Source organism: Crassostrea angulata, chromosome 3 (assembly GCF_025612915.1).
Source record: "Crassostrea angulata isolate pt1a10 chromosome 3, ASM2561291v2, whole genome shotgun sequence".
Classification (NCBI taxonomy): domain Eukaryota; kingdom Metazoa; phylum Mollusca; class Bivalvia; order Ostreida; family Ostreidae; genus Magallana; species Magallana angulata.
The window spans coordinates 23,586,086-23,599,393 of record NC_069113.1 but is presented as its reverse complement, the minus strand read 5'-3'; the positions used below and the strand labels follow the sequence as shown (position 1 = coordinate 23,599,393).

The following is a 13,308-nucleotide window of genomic DNA, read 5'->3' as shown; positions in this document are numbered from 1 at the left end:
CATTTTTCAATGTTTATTGATTTTTTGGGAAATTTTAATATTCATACGATTTTATTCATCATTTTCATCGTCCCATTTTTTCATCATCTTTTTCTTTATAATAGTCATGTCATCACAGCATCATCAGTATTCTTACAATAGAAATACTATATATAATTGAGAGGGGGGAGAGAGATCATGAAGTATAGGTTAAATAAATATTTTCAAAGATAACTTTGTAATAAATATTCATATCACTCTCGTTGCATTTCATTAAGACATTTGATGGTTTTTCAATAATGGAAGCTTTCACAACCGAATCCCAACGTACATTTATCAGTTTAGTATGATTTGCATAGACAAATACCAAACCTATATACTATACCAATAATGGCTCTCTCTCTCTCTCTCTCTCTCTCTCTCTCTCTCTCTAGCTTCTTATAAGGTCCAATCAATCTGGAGATATATCAGCAACAGGTTGCGGATACCAAACATTGCATACATTACAAATATCTCGGGCTGTCGAATAAAGAAGCCTGGTCATTGATTGAAGAACTAAACACCAGAGCAAGGTGCAATTAAAGACATGCATTTACATAGAAAGACAACCACAGCAGCATCTTTGGTCCACACAATCAGCGCATCACTTGGTGTTAATGGCGTCTCTAGGATCCAAGTGGCAATAAAGTCATGTTTATTATCTTTTCCCCTCTTCCTGCTGAGTTTATGAACACACCTGGTTATAATGATATCAAGTTGCCAAGAAGAAAAAGGTTATATTTCAGAAGAGAATTACTGGTATGTCGTCAAAATCTCGATAAGGATTAATGGAATCTGAACCTATCAAAGTCGCGCTGGAAGTTCTAGTCTGTCGCATGGATTTAGTATTAGTTTATAGTTCATCATGCGGACTGGTTCATAGCTAGAACAAATGATGATCCACTTGTCTGAATTTAAATAGAAAATTGGTTTCTTTTCAAATGCGAGGAGGTAGTGAGATCAATTAAAATGTATTACGACGCATCGGATCGAGTCAGCAATCACCGCTTATTGATGTGAAAGAACACCCAGAGAAACGCCGCGTTAAATAACAGAGAGTACGAGACTGTACGCAGTTGTCTATATTGTAATTACAGCAGCATGACCCGAGGAAAATCGGACTTCATTTCTAGGAAATCACCTTTTCCGGGTGATCAAACACGGGTCTTCGTTTTATCATTCGCTTAAGCGACCCTCAGGAAATGCCGCTTACTGTATTTTGGTAATTGGTTCAAGGATTAATTATCTGGCATGCTCGTGATGTAAAAAAGCAGTGTATGTTCTTGAGTCTTGGATGAATATAGATGCAGCGATTATTTATCACTCTGTACCGGCAATATCTCTTAAACAAGCTTTTAAGGTAGGTGTTTCTTTGGATGTCATTTTGTGTATACATGTAGATATGCTCATATACATGTAAGTATATATATCAGATAACGCAAAATTTGTGACTTTGAGACGAATTAAACTATATCCAAAATTAATTTAAAAAATTGTCAACTCCAATTTAGTGAGTACATTTTTTCTGTTGAAGAGTGACTGTGTTAAATTTTCATGAATGATGTAAAAACTTTTATTTATATATGAAAAAGACCCAAACCACACCGAGATGGTATTTTGTTGATAAAACTTCGATCTTTTAAAATACCACCACTTTGTTAACATCTGCTACACCATGAAACAAAAACAATGAACAGTCTTCGTTCAAAATAGAATATCCTGGAGTAAATTAATGTTGTTATGTACATTCAAAGGGAAAGAAAAATTGCTACAAACAATGGTTAAGATTCAACAAGATAACTCTTAGTGAAGGATGGTTCGGTGGAGTTGTATGCAGGAATAAATGTCATGGTTATTATCATACAAGAACTCTAACATATACTAGGGCTTTTCATTTCTGCTACAAGGCTTTGGGTTGAACCACCGTTCATGAATGCTAGATGGCAAACTACAATAAAACACAATATAGAACAATATGGAACACCGCGTGTGATTGATGAATGGGCAAAGAAAACATACCTTTATGTTTTATAAAAGTCAGCAGCAACATACTCATCATTCATCTTTATTAATTCCCATTTTCAACTGTACATCAAAGCGTAATACTCTTATTTTATTTGTATCTTTGATATTATATATTTTATTAATTAAGAGTCATTCCGTGAAGGGTATTAAATGGTAGTATATTGCAGGCATATTTTTCGAATATGTCGAGATCTTAGCTTCATTTCTTACACACGATAGATTCAAATAAAAGATTATATAAGAAAAGAATTTTTTTTTAATTTCATATGCTACTTAATTAGTTGTCCGAAATCTGTGAATAATTTCTTTTTTACCATTAGTTAAGATTTTTACTGCTTTGGGGTAAATGGACTTCTTTTGGGGGGAAAGTGAAGAGGAGTTGTTATTGTGGGGGTGGGGGGGGGGGGGGTAGGTTAGGTAACCCGTGTTTAAATTTTAAAAACAAAACTTAAGACAATTAAATAATTCTTTTCAAATTTACAATATGATAAAATCGCTTATAATAGTATGAAATTACTTTTTTATTGATTGGAAAATATTTGAACATAATATTATAAAAAGTCTTTAAACATGGAAGCTGTAGCTTCCCAAAAAAGTGTATGGTACATCATGACATTCCTTCAGCTGTTCAAATTAACAATGTCCGGACGTAAACAGCCGATCAATAGTTACACACACTGGCCAAGCTAATAGCCACTGACTTATTGCATAACCCTCAGATCCACTAATGACCGATCTTTCCAATTTGCATATACTGAATTGTTGGAGTTTCATTATACCGGCATTGTACCCAAAACGACGGCCATTACGTTTAGCAAGTATAATGCAAAATTATTAGCTGAGCTTCACCGAGCATGCAAAATTACAAAATGTCTTTTAGCGAACCTTGTGGCGGAAACAACGAGGCAGAGTGGCCGTATCCTCGTCATGTCTTCAACAAATTAGTTTGCCTGGGTTCATCTTATTAATTTTCAAGTTACTCGTAACAATATTGATTTCATTGGAAGCAGGGTTTTTTTTTCGCCTGCTGCCTGGAGTAGTGCGTTCGCTCCGAGTTTTCTTGTTTTGTTTTTTTTCAACCCTGGTTTCTTGTGAATAGAAAAAGACATAAAGTCTTCAATTATACTTCTTAATTTTCCATTATCGGTTATTTATGTACATATGACCACCAGAAAATATTTCGTTTTGATCACTTCAAAAATACATCCAAATTACAGAGTACAAAATCTCCTACTGAACACGGAACCCGCCACTTACTTCCTTGCGGAAATGCAACTATAATCCAATGTAAAATCTTGTTGACGTAAATCTATATACGAAATTTAAAGTACATTGTTTATAACAGACACTGTGATGATCACGAATGAAGATTCCTAAAGGTTGGTTGATATTTTTGTTCATTACATATTATCATTTTTCTTTGTTATAAGGAATTTCCCTGATTAATATTATACGATAAAACGACCGAATTGCGTATTGATGAATTGGAGGTTTGTCACTTTGTTGAGTTTCATATAAATTTTATACATATGTACCTTATATCAAGAACGTTTCGTTACTCTTCGGTAGAAAGGTGGAGTACCGTAACTCTACTAGTCGTGGGTAAAGCATATATATTAAATATAATGATACTAAATTACATGCCAGTCGAATTACTTGTATATATAACCGTGAGTTAGGATTTCTTTGACATGTAAACACATATCAATGAATAAATGACACTATCTCCATCCTACAAAAATTTGATGGAACGGCGGCCATTTTCTTTCCTTCTCTCACCCACAAATGTAATCTTTAAATTCGCCAAGGCTTCTATATAGTGTAGAAGTGGGCATTAAATGTAGGAATTAAATAGTGTAAATATAGTTACAAGACCAAGTTTTGATTGCAGATAGTGTTGTTGCGTCATAATTTATACCTTTAAGCAGACGGACATAATTAAATTAAAAAAAAAAGAAAAAAAGAAGAAAGAATTGCAAGACATCATTTGACTTTGATGGCAACAATTTTGCGACGGCTGGTTGGCCAATGCTTTTATATGTCAATTGAAACATGAAATTAAATGTATTTTTTGAGGAAGTTAGGATTCAGGCTGATAGTTGGCAAGCTAAAAGAGGAAAGTTAGATAATTAAATTTGTTACCGGAAATACGGATATGATGCAGGCGTACTGTCCTTTCCGATATATTTCATTTTATCAAATGAATTATACAACATGACTATTTAAAGTAGTCATGTTGTATATTTTATTTGATGAAATGAAATATGCTGATGACACGGAAACAAGATTTGGATGGTAAATATTCTGTACTGTACAGCTACATGTATGTATGTACGACACATCCCTATGAACGTGTTACGTACATTTTGATGAAATACTTTGTGGTTCATACAAATATGACTGTTGTAGGCATTTCAGGAAAAAAACCCCATACTACTATTAAGCCTTGTCAATGAATTACGTGAATTTCAAGTCAGTGGTTTCTACCATTATATCCCATGTGCATAAGAAAGCATTTCACTGTTAATATCTTTAGAAATTTCTCTAGGAGAACTTGTAAGTTGCAAGAACTTGTTTCCAATCCTTTTGATTTATTCAATGAAATATATTCAAAACAAAACTCTTTGCAAGTTCTATTTAATTAATAGCAGATAACAGATAATAATAATAACAGACAAACGGAGAAAAATACGTAAATCATCACATGATTGGTCAGTGTGCTATATATCACACGAAAGACTAAAAGAAAGAAAGAAAAAGACGACCATATAATTTCTTCCATATTTGAAAGTTTTACGACATTTTGTGCATGCTTTTCTTGTTGCTATAAGAAACGGCGATCCCGAAATAACCCATGCATAGTAAAAATTAAAAAAAATTGATAAGAGGAAGACGTCATTTGTGATTTTCTGAGTTTTTCTAGGCTGTCTTGATAGTGTTGATTTTATAAGTGAAAAAATTGTGGAAGTCATGAAATTGATGGCATATAATGACATATTTAACGTGTATATAAAAATAATTATTTTTGAAACTTCAGAGTTTTAAAACTCTTCCTTGTGATATAGCATTTTTTCTGACATTAACATGCTGCATTGATTTAACATAATGACTCCGTTTTCTGATATAATAATTCAATAAATCAAGCCTTGCTTCCTTCGTATCTTTTAAACGGAAACAAATCTTTCAGCATTTTCTCTTAAAATTCCACAAAAAAATATTATAGATTCTCCCGAATATTTGAATTTAGTTGCATTAGGAAAAATTTATATCATATTTTCAAGCTACTGGAGAAAATGTTCTTCCTAATTAACGTTATAAAAAAAACCCGTATTCTTCAGGGTAACTCACTTTCCTTCTCAAGATGATTTTACGACAATGTGTCTTTTGATCTCCGACGACATTTTACGACAGCCGAAAAGCTCATTATGACTAAAAGCAACTGGGAGATGATGGTGCGTCTTCTTTAAACATAGGAATGCGTTGTCAATGTTACCCAAACAAACTGTTAAAGATTTTATACTTACCTTATTAATTCTAAATATCACGAATCATCAACAGTAACTGGAACTATCAACAATTTATTGCAACGCGCTTCAATTTTGCTACATTTGAAACCGTACGTCATTTTTTTCTTGTTCCTCTTTACGACCCGTTATGTAATCTTTCTGCATGTATCTAACGTTATAAGGTTCCTATTACTGTATACAGGGTTACTTTCGCCCCTCGCGTTATTTTCGCCCCTCTACACTTGCAAATGGTTTCGCCCCATCTTAAATTCGCCCAGACACGATTGTGTACTTAATTACCTTGGAACATTGGTATTTGTTCAGTCTTAAATTCGCGCTCGCTGAAAACGAGGTCGAAAGGGGCGAAAATAAAATGGGGGCGAATATTTCCCTGTATACAGTATTGCATTTGTAACGATAACAACTTTCCTGAAACCCTGATCAGCTGAACTAATATGGTTTCATCAGAATTCGTTGAACACATTTTTTTTGGTCAATTTCGATATGAAGTCGAACCACGAAATCAAATGATTATTCAAATAAGATGCATGTCAATGTATAGGTGTGATATTAAAACCATTGATAACGAACGAAATAACTTTCAACTACTAACGCGCGGTATTCAAGTTGTCTGCACCGCTTGGTGTGTTTTAGGACCAACGACATAAAAAAAAAACATTCAGTGCTTAAGTTACATGTAATTATCCTACAGGACTCCAACTGAAGGACTTTTGTAATATAGGACTATGAATACAAATGAGCTCCCGTTTTTTTCCCATTAAACTCGATCCAACTAATTACAAGAGCTGCATAGTCGACAGTCAGTACCAGTGAGTTTATTAGAGGTTCATGTAGATATAATTACTTATATCGGATACCGGATCCGAATTCAGTACATGTACAGTGCTGCTGAAAGATTACTTTCATATCATTTCATTACATATACTCAGGAAAATGTCTCCATTGCCAAAAGCTAATCAAGAAATCTTTAACCAGCCAGCAAAAGCATTGAGTGTCATATGCATTCAAATAATGCAAAGGTTTGTCGAATTCGGTAGTCTGTTAACGCGTTTTCCTGGAGACATTATATACACATGAATCGAGAGGTTTGCCAAGTATTAGCGCTGAAGTCTCCAGTTTCCATCAAATTGTGTTTCTGTAGAAAACAATACATACTCAAAACGTCTCATCTTTCAACTGACAGCCCTCTGTATCTAATATTAATACACATAAGAAAAGTGAATATATCAGGAAAGGAGATTATAATCAGTTATAAAATTCCAACCCAGTGTTCATAACGGCCTGATACAGAGAAAATAATAAGATTATATTTATTTATCGAAGTGTTCTTTATCGTGTTGAACTTGTTTGTTAAACATCGATATGCTCCTATTTATAAGATATATTTTCCACACCTAAAATTATACACGTAATATACGTCATACATGCGAGACTGTACCGCCATCAGCAAAAAACACACTACTGCATCAGTTTGCAGCTTCCCTGTATCTGAACCAAAGACGGACAGGATTTTATTATTTTCTAGCCCTGTTACTTTTTTTTCTTTCACGTGCTATGAGGAATATAACCCCAAGTGGATTGGTGGCCCACGGATGAAAGTTTTTTCCTCCGACTTTCTGACAAATGAGTTCCGACAAACCCTGGACAGTGAAAGATCCATGAGGAGAAATTTGAACACTCAGCCTACTTTGAATGACGGGGTAAACTCGGTCTGAGCGCAGCAGATGGACTTTAAACATCAGATTTTTTTTGTAAATTGATCTTGTGTCAACTCTGTGTGGAGTCATTTTGGTCACAGATGTAATCGACGGCCTCAGCAGCAAAATAACAGACTTGCAGTAATGAAAAAAGTAGCGGGCGAGACACTATATCTATATAATCATATGTCTTGATCTTTGGCCATCTATTTCTCCGTGTTAGTCAGAGCCTTGGTCGTGTTGTGCTTTACTGGTTTTACTGAACAAGGTTAATGGGTAAGTCTCTCTCTCTCTCTCTCTCTCTCTCTCTCTCTCTCTCTCTCTCTCTCTCTCTCTCTCTCTCTCCTTTTTTACGACTGTAACTGCATCAAAAGATATCAAATTTTGATCACCGTATATAATTTACGATTAAAGTACTTGAATAGCGTCTGTGGAAATATTTTATGATTTTTCATAAACAATGAATGAAACAAACAATCGCCATTATTGTAATATATGCAGCAGTAACCAAGAAACGCAAACCTTTAGAGTCATTATTTATTATACATATTTCAGACGAATGAATACATGTATCGTAGTGTTGTGCTAATAGGAATAGTGTTAATTGAATAACAAGAAATATGAAGCAGTGGCCAACGCAACAAATCTCAGTAGACAGATAAAAACGATTTTATCAATATATTATGTATAATTGTATATACACAGCATTTTTAAACTCCCACATTTTGGCAGCATCTAAATCCAGTAACCATGCAAGGCGATAAGAGGGATATTCATGAAAATGGGTTAGTGCTTTCTAACATTAGGTGACCCTCTCAGTGCGTTCATTGTAATTTACTCAAGTGCAAAGTAGCTTAATGTAAAAGAGAAGCCTCATTTCATTGTCTTATTCAACTCTTCAAATTAAGGGGGAAAAAGGGGGGGGGGTATAAACCACTTGCTTTAAAATTAGTGATGAAGATGCCTGCAATCATATATGCCATGTTGTATAAGAAGAGAATGACTGTTTTGATGGCAGCAGCTGTTAGCTGATGTTTTCTGATCAAATCCAATGTTAATTAAACCTGACAAATTTGTTATGGTTCTTAACTGTCTCCCAATACAAAGGAATTCGTTATTATGGCAGGTTATGTCTTTCGCTTGCTACTTTCGTCTGTAATGAGGCCAAGAAAAGTATTTCACTTCTTCAAGTCAACAGGTTGAAGTTCGAATCTTTTTTTCTCAAATTGTTTTCTAATTGTTAATTCACAAGAATAGTATTTCACTTCTTCAAGTTAACAGGTTGAAGTTCGAATCTTTCCGTCTCAAATTCTTTTGTAATTGTCCATATTCATCACTTTCATCATTCCGCCAAAGATTTCTTTTTCATTGTATATTGGGAAAATTCTATATGATAAGCAAAGTAGAGGAAGGGTGTTTTAATTGTTTCGGATTTTCGCAAGACTCTCCTCTGTTTTGAATTTAAATGAATAAAAAGAATTGTTTGACAAATGGCAGATGAGTCAATTGGTATAGGGAACATACCTACATGTACCTGTAGTAAGCTGTTTATATGTATGCAATAAGATAACTTGTGTGTATGATTATAATATCAAAAATAAAATTTCAGGAGATTAACCCTTGGCTCATGCAACCACTTGCGGATACCGGTATTCCAATTTCAGTGAAAAACAATGGGAGTAGCTACATGTAAATATAAATGATGACGTGAATGCTAATGCGGGAGTAAGGTTTTTATCCATTTTGTTCAATGGAACTTCTGTTAAGACCCAGATCAGCCCGGAACTTCAGTTTCTTTTGATTTACCTTAGAACAACATTTACTAATTACTTTAGGCTGTTCGAAGTTGTATGGTTTTGTTGTTTCGTTGAACGTCATGATTTACTTAAAAGTATATGAATGTGTATTTGATGATACTGTATGCTCGAATCTAGAGGGGATTAGGTAAAGATAATGAAGGTAAGGATTCGAATTCGGAGTCTTAGGATAAGTTAAAATTTACTAAAATTGTGTAGTTAGATAATTTGAAACAGAAGCGACCGTTTTGTCATAAACCCTCCCCATTTTTTACTCTTGCACAAAATAAGTTTCGTTTGTGGAGAAAAGCTCTTACTATTCCTATATAAGTTTTTTTTTTACTGATGTGGTACAATCCACGCTAACCATGCGGTAAAAATTGAAAGATCTTCGCCTTTATTTTATATAAAAATCACAATTCAACTCTGATTTGGTACAAAATCGTGGTTTTTTTTTTAATTTTATATTTACTACGTACTTTGTGGATATAGCCCCCAATCATATTTTTTTATTGAGTTTTCTTTGATAATAGATTTGGAATAATTATACATGTACATTTTATGGTTTTTCAGCTGTTGTTGCTCAAAGGACTAAGGGTTTTTTTTAGATGTGAACAACATAGCTTATTTCTTGAGCAATCAAAATGCAGCAGCAGAGGGAATTCAATGCTTAAATCTAATGACAATAAAGGGAAGACAGGGTTGGTGGTGATTCTAACAAGATTAGAAGTTTTTTGTTTTTTTCGTGGAAATGATCACAGATAATTTGAAGCATCGCCATGCATCAGATCACATTAAATCAGATTTAGCTGCTATCGACCACCCTAGAAAATATCTGTAGTTCGCACGCATCAACTGACTCATTTACCGAATCACCCCGACCTCACACAGATGCTTGGCTATATTTACTACGCCATTTGTTGCATTAGGTTAGTATTTTTAAAATTTTACCAGGTCTTTTACAGCAGGTCAGATACTTAACGTTAGTACCGTAATATGTTTCCAAACAAATGACACAATATATGAAAGAAAGCCGGAATACGTGTATACATCTGAATCTTCTTTTTTATTTATTTGGTATTAATACTTCTTGCACTAAAAGTTTCTAGCTTCAGCCAAAATCTTGCCACCATTATGACACATGTACCTGTACAATGATGAATTGCTTCTGGTCTGATTAAGAGCCCCTTGCTATTAGGAAAGATGGAGTATATTTTTATTGAAGGGGAAGGGGTGAAATAAACTCAATAATGCAAAGGTCTATATGAATTAAATTACGATGTTGCTTCTGTTTTGGTCTAGACCCTACGGTAACACTGGTAACAGTCAACAAAGCATAAACAATATTTGAGAATACAGTTTGTGGTGTCTTTAGTTACATAATGCTTCTTCAATTATCGCAATTAATGTACCTCTCAGCGAATAAGCCTGCGAGAGCTCGTAAAATGCATTTCACTAATGACTATGTCACAGAAGACTAATGGCAAATAGCAGAGAGTTCCTCATGGTTGTTAATTTGGACAGTAGGCAATGGAGTCTGTATACATACGGAGCTAGGTAACATTTTTCTCGAGTTTTCTTCATTTTTCCTTCTTTTTGATTGTGTGACACTCACGTTCAATTTTTTTTATTCATGTATGGGAAGAAGAGTATAAGTCTACTTAAGTGCAATATTTGCCTTTAGCATTTATACACTGCATAAAGATTTACGGTTGGTTTGGATGGAATTAATGAAGTTCAACTTTAATATAACCATGATGGAGGTCCAATGTACATGTATTTCCTTTGGGAAATTAGTGTATTTTTAAATTAAAAATAAGGTCAAAATAGAAATGGCAACTGATGTAATTAAATACAAAATGAAGAAGTTATGTTTAACAAAAACCTAACTTTGTAATGTCGGCAATGACATGTATCAATGACGATACCAATCTTTGATTTTTAGCTGGGATGCAACAGCTTTTGAGGGTTGCCTATCGTATTGTTATCAAAGTTCTTTGATATCCCTCTTTTGATATCCTTGATATCATCTCTTGATATCCTTGATATCCCTCTCTATAAAACCCAAAAAAATCTACAGAGAGAGAGAGAGAGAGAGAGAGAGAGAGAGATTTTCACAATTTAATATTATATTCGGTAGATTTTTCTTCTAAGACTTGTCACAAATCGTAGGTATAACTTTTTTAAATGGAGAATCACGGAAATCCTTAAACATATTTCCAAGCCAAGCCAACAATTTTACTCTCACCGAAATGCTGTATTAAAACGTAGATGACATGTGGTTCTCGTGATAGCGATATTTTGATTTTTAAATTGCAAATACTTAAACGGGAAATAATCGTTTACATTTGTATGTGTTCTATACAAAAAACATTTGTGACAATCAGTTTAAACCCCTTGACTGTGTATGTTTAAACACTTGCTCTATAATACCAGAGATCTTTTCATTATATAACAAGACCACGTTTAGCTCGTTGTAAAAGCACAGTTCAAATATTTATAAAACTTCTCAAAATGTTGTTTTTCTTTCCAATCGCTTTTAAGACAATTTGTTTTTCCTTGTACAAGTTGTTTGCAGTATAAATCTGAAGATTTATACTGCGTCTGCGATGAATGTATTATTCCTTTTTGTTAATTGCATTTGGTTGGGAAAGTAAACTTGGTAGAATTTACTCGTTCTTGTAATGGATTTACACGAATGATCCGAATAGCAGACATTGGTGTTTCTTTGACATCACTCACTACTCTCGTTACAAAGGTACCGTTGATAATCTATGCATTTTTATCTTTGGATGCAGATAATTTGTTGTCATGACAACCCATAACCCTGTGCTTGATATCCAGCCCCACAGAAACTTTGAAACGATTATTACAGGTTGTTTCCTTTTTCTTTGCAGGTGGATGATAAGGCAACGATTTTTGATAGGCACCTGTAGTTGTTCCCAAAATTTTTCACGATACGGACAGCTATGCGGCAATCCGAGAACTGTGATATGAATTTATACGAAGAAAGTGAAATTGACCACTTTTAATAAAGTCAGTGAATTGTACTAGGATATCCGTTAGAGTGTATATACATACATGTCTAGTTTGTGGATCATTCGAAGCATCCGGTTTGTCCAAAGACAATATGTTTCAATGACTGAATGAATGAATTATAAGATATTATGAACAAGAATGGGGTGGATCAAAGTATCATAAACAAAGGTATGTACAATTTTTTTTGTTTTCGTTTCTAAAAGCATATACTAAGTAAACTAACATTTTAATTTTTACTCTGTTTTAACAAGATGATGATGTTATTTGAAGAAAAAAAATTACGCACTTTTGATAAACGTTTGCAAATATTGCGTAGTTATTGGTCCGTGTATTTGACGTTAAAATAATTATATACACATTTAACGTTTACTTTAAAGAGACATCGTTTATTCAAACATACAGTCACATGTATATTATACATGTAGCAAATTGATATTGGTATAATTGACACCACCTTACATCCATGTATATCAATCCAATTTTGATAATTCCGTTCGTTTGATATTCAAGAGTATTATATCAATACATATGTATACTAATAGGCAATGCCTGTTCCTTTAATATCCAAATCAATCTTGAAATATATAAGTTGACCTCCTCTTAAATTTTGTATTGCCCCATTATCCTTGACCAATTTAATGTAATTGAATATACTAGATACAATTTAATACTTAATGATTTAAAAAATACAACTCGGATCATATTCAAATTTTCAAATTCGATAGTCTGTTAAATACCACCATTACGCAATAAAAGTTTCCGTTTGTTTTAGAAATGAAATAAGAAATTATAATCCTTTCCGCCATTGAATACCAATGTTCACATCGTATTATGATGTATTTCCTTTCTTCATTAAAAAAAGACTTCGATTACTTCCTCGTGTATGGTATAGAATAGATAATTCTCGATGAAATTTTAATTTAAAAAAGTAATAATAAATACATATATGCTATTTATATCAATAGCTTTACGTGATAATACTATATAGTAACCTTTTTTTTTTCCTCACCGGTATCTTAATTGTTCAGTTTTTTATCAACACAAATGTGATACAGTGGGTGTATTTGGCACTTTGAAAAAATTTATAGATAAGTGGTGAAAATATTATCAGATAACGTGTTTATTCATCACAAGAAATCATGCAATAGTGTGGAATAAACAACTGTTAAACTATATATGTATATGTATATATCAAAAAGAGAAACG

The 13,308-nt window shown here is 33.5% G+C and overlaps 1 protein-coding gene across 6 annotated transcripts in view; it reads left to right on the top strand.

The window, feature by feature from the left end:
• Positions 1-1,078: 1,078 nt before the first annotated feature.
• LOC128175991 (small conductance calcium-activated potassium channel protein 2-like) overlaps positions 1,079-13,308 on the top strand; it is a 65,828-nt gene continuing 53,598 nt past the window's right edge. For 2 of the 6 annotated variants that reach the window (XM_052841933.1, XM_052841942.1), the window contains exons 1-2: positions 1,081-1,378; positions 11,961-12,270. The gene's annotated coding sequence lies outside the window, so the exon portion shown is untranslated. Of the gene's footprint in view, positions 1,379-7,399; positions 7,544-11,960; positions 12,271-13,308 lie in introns of those variants that run through there. The other 4 variants (XM_052841940.1, XM_052841938.1, XM_052841939.1 and 1 more) reach the window with 4 other exon arrangements.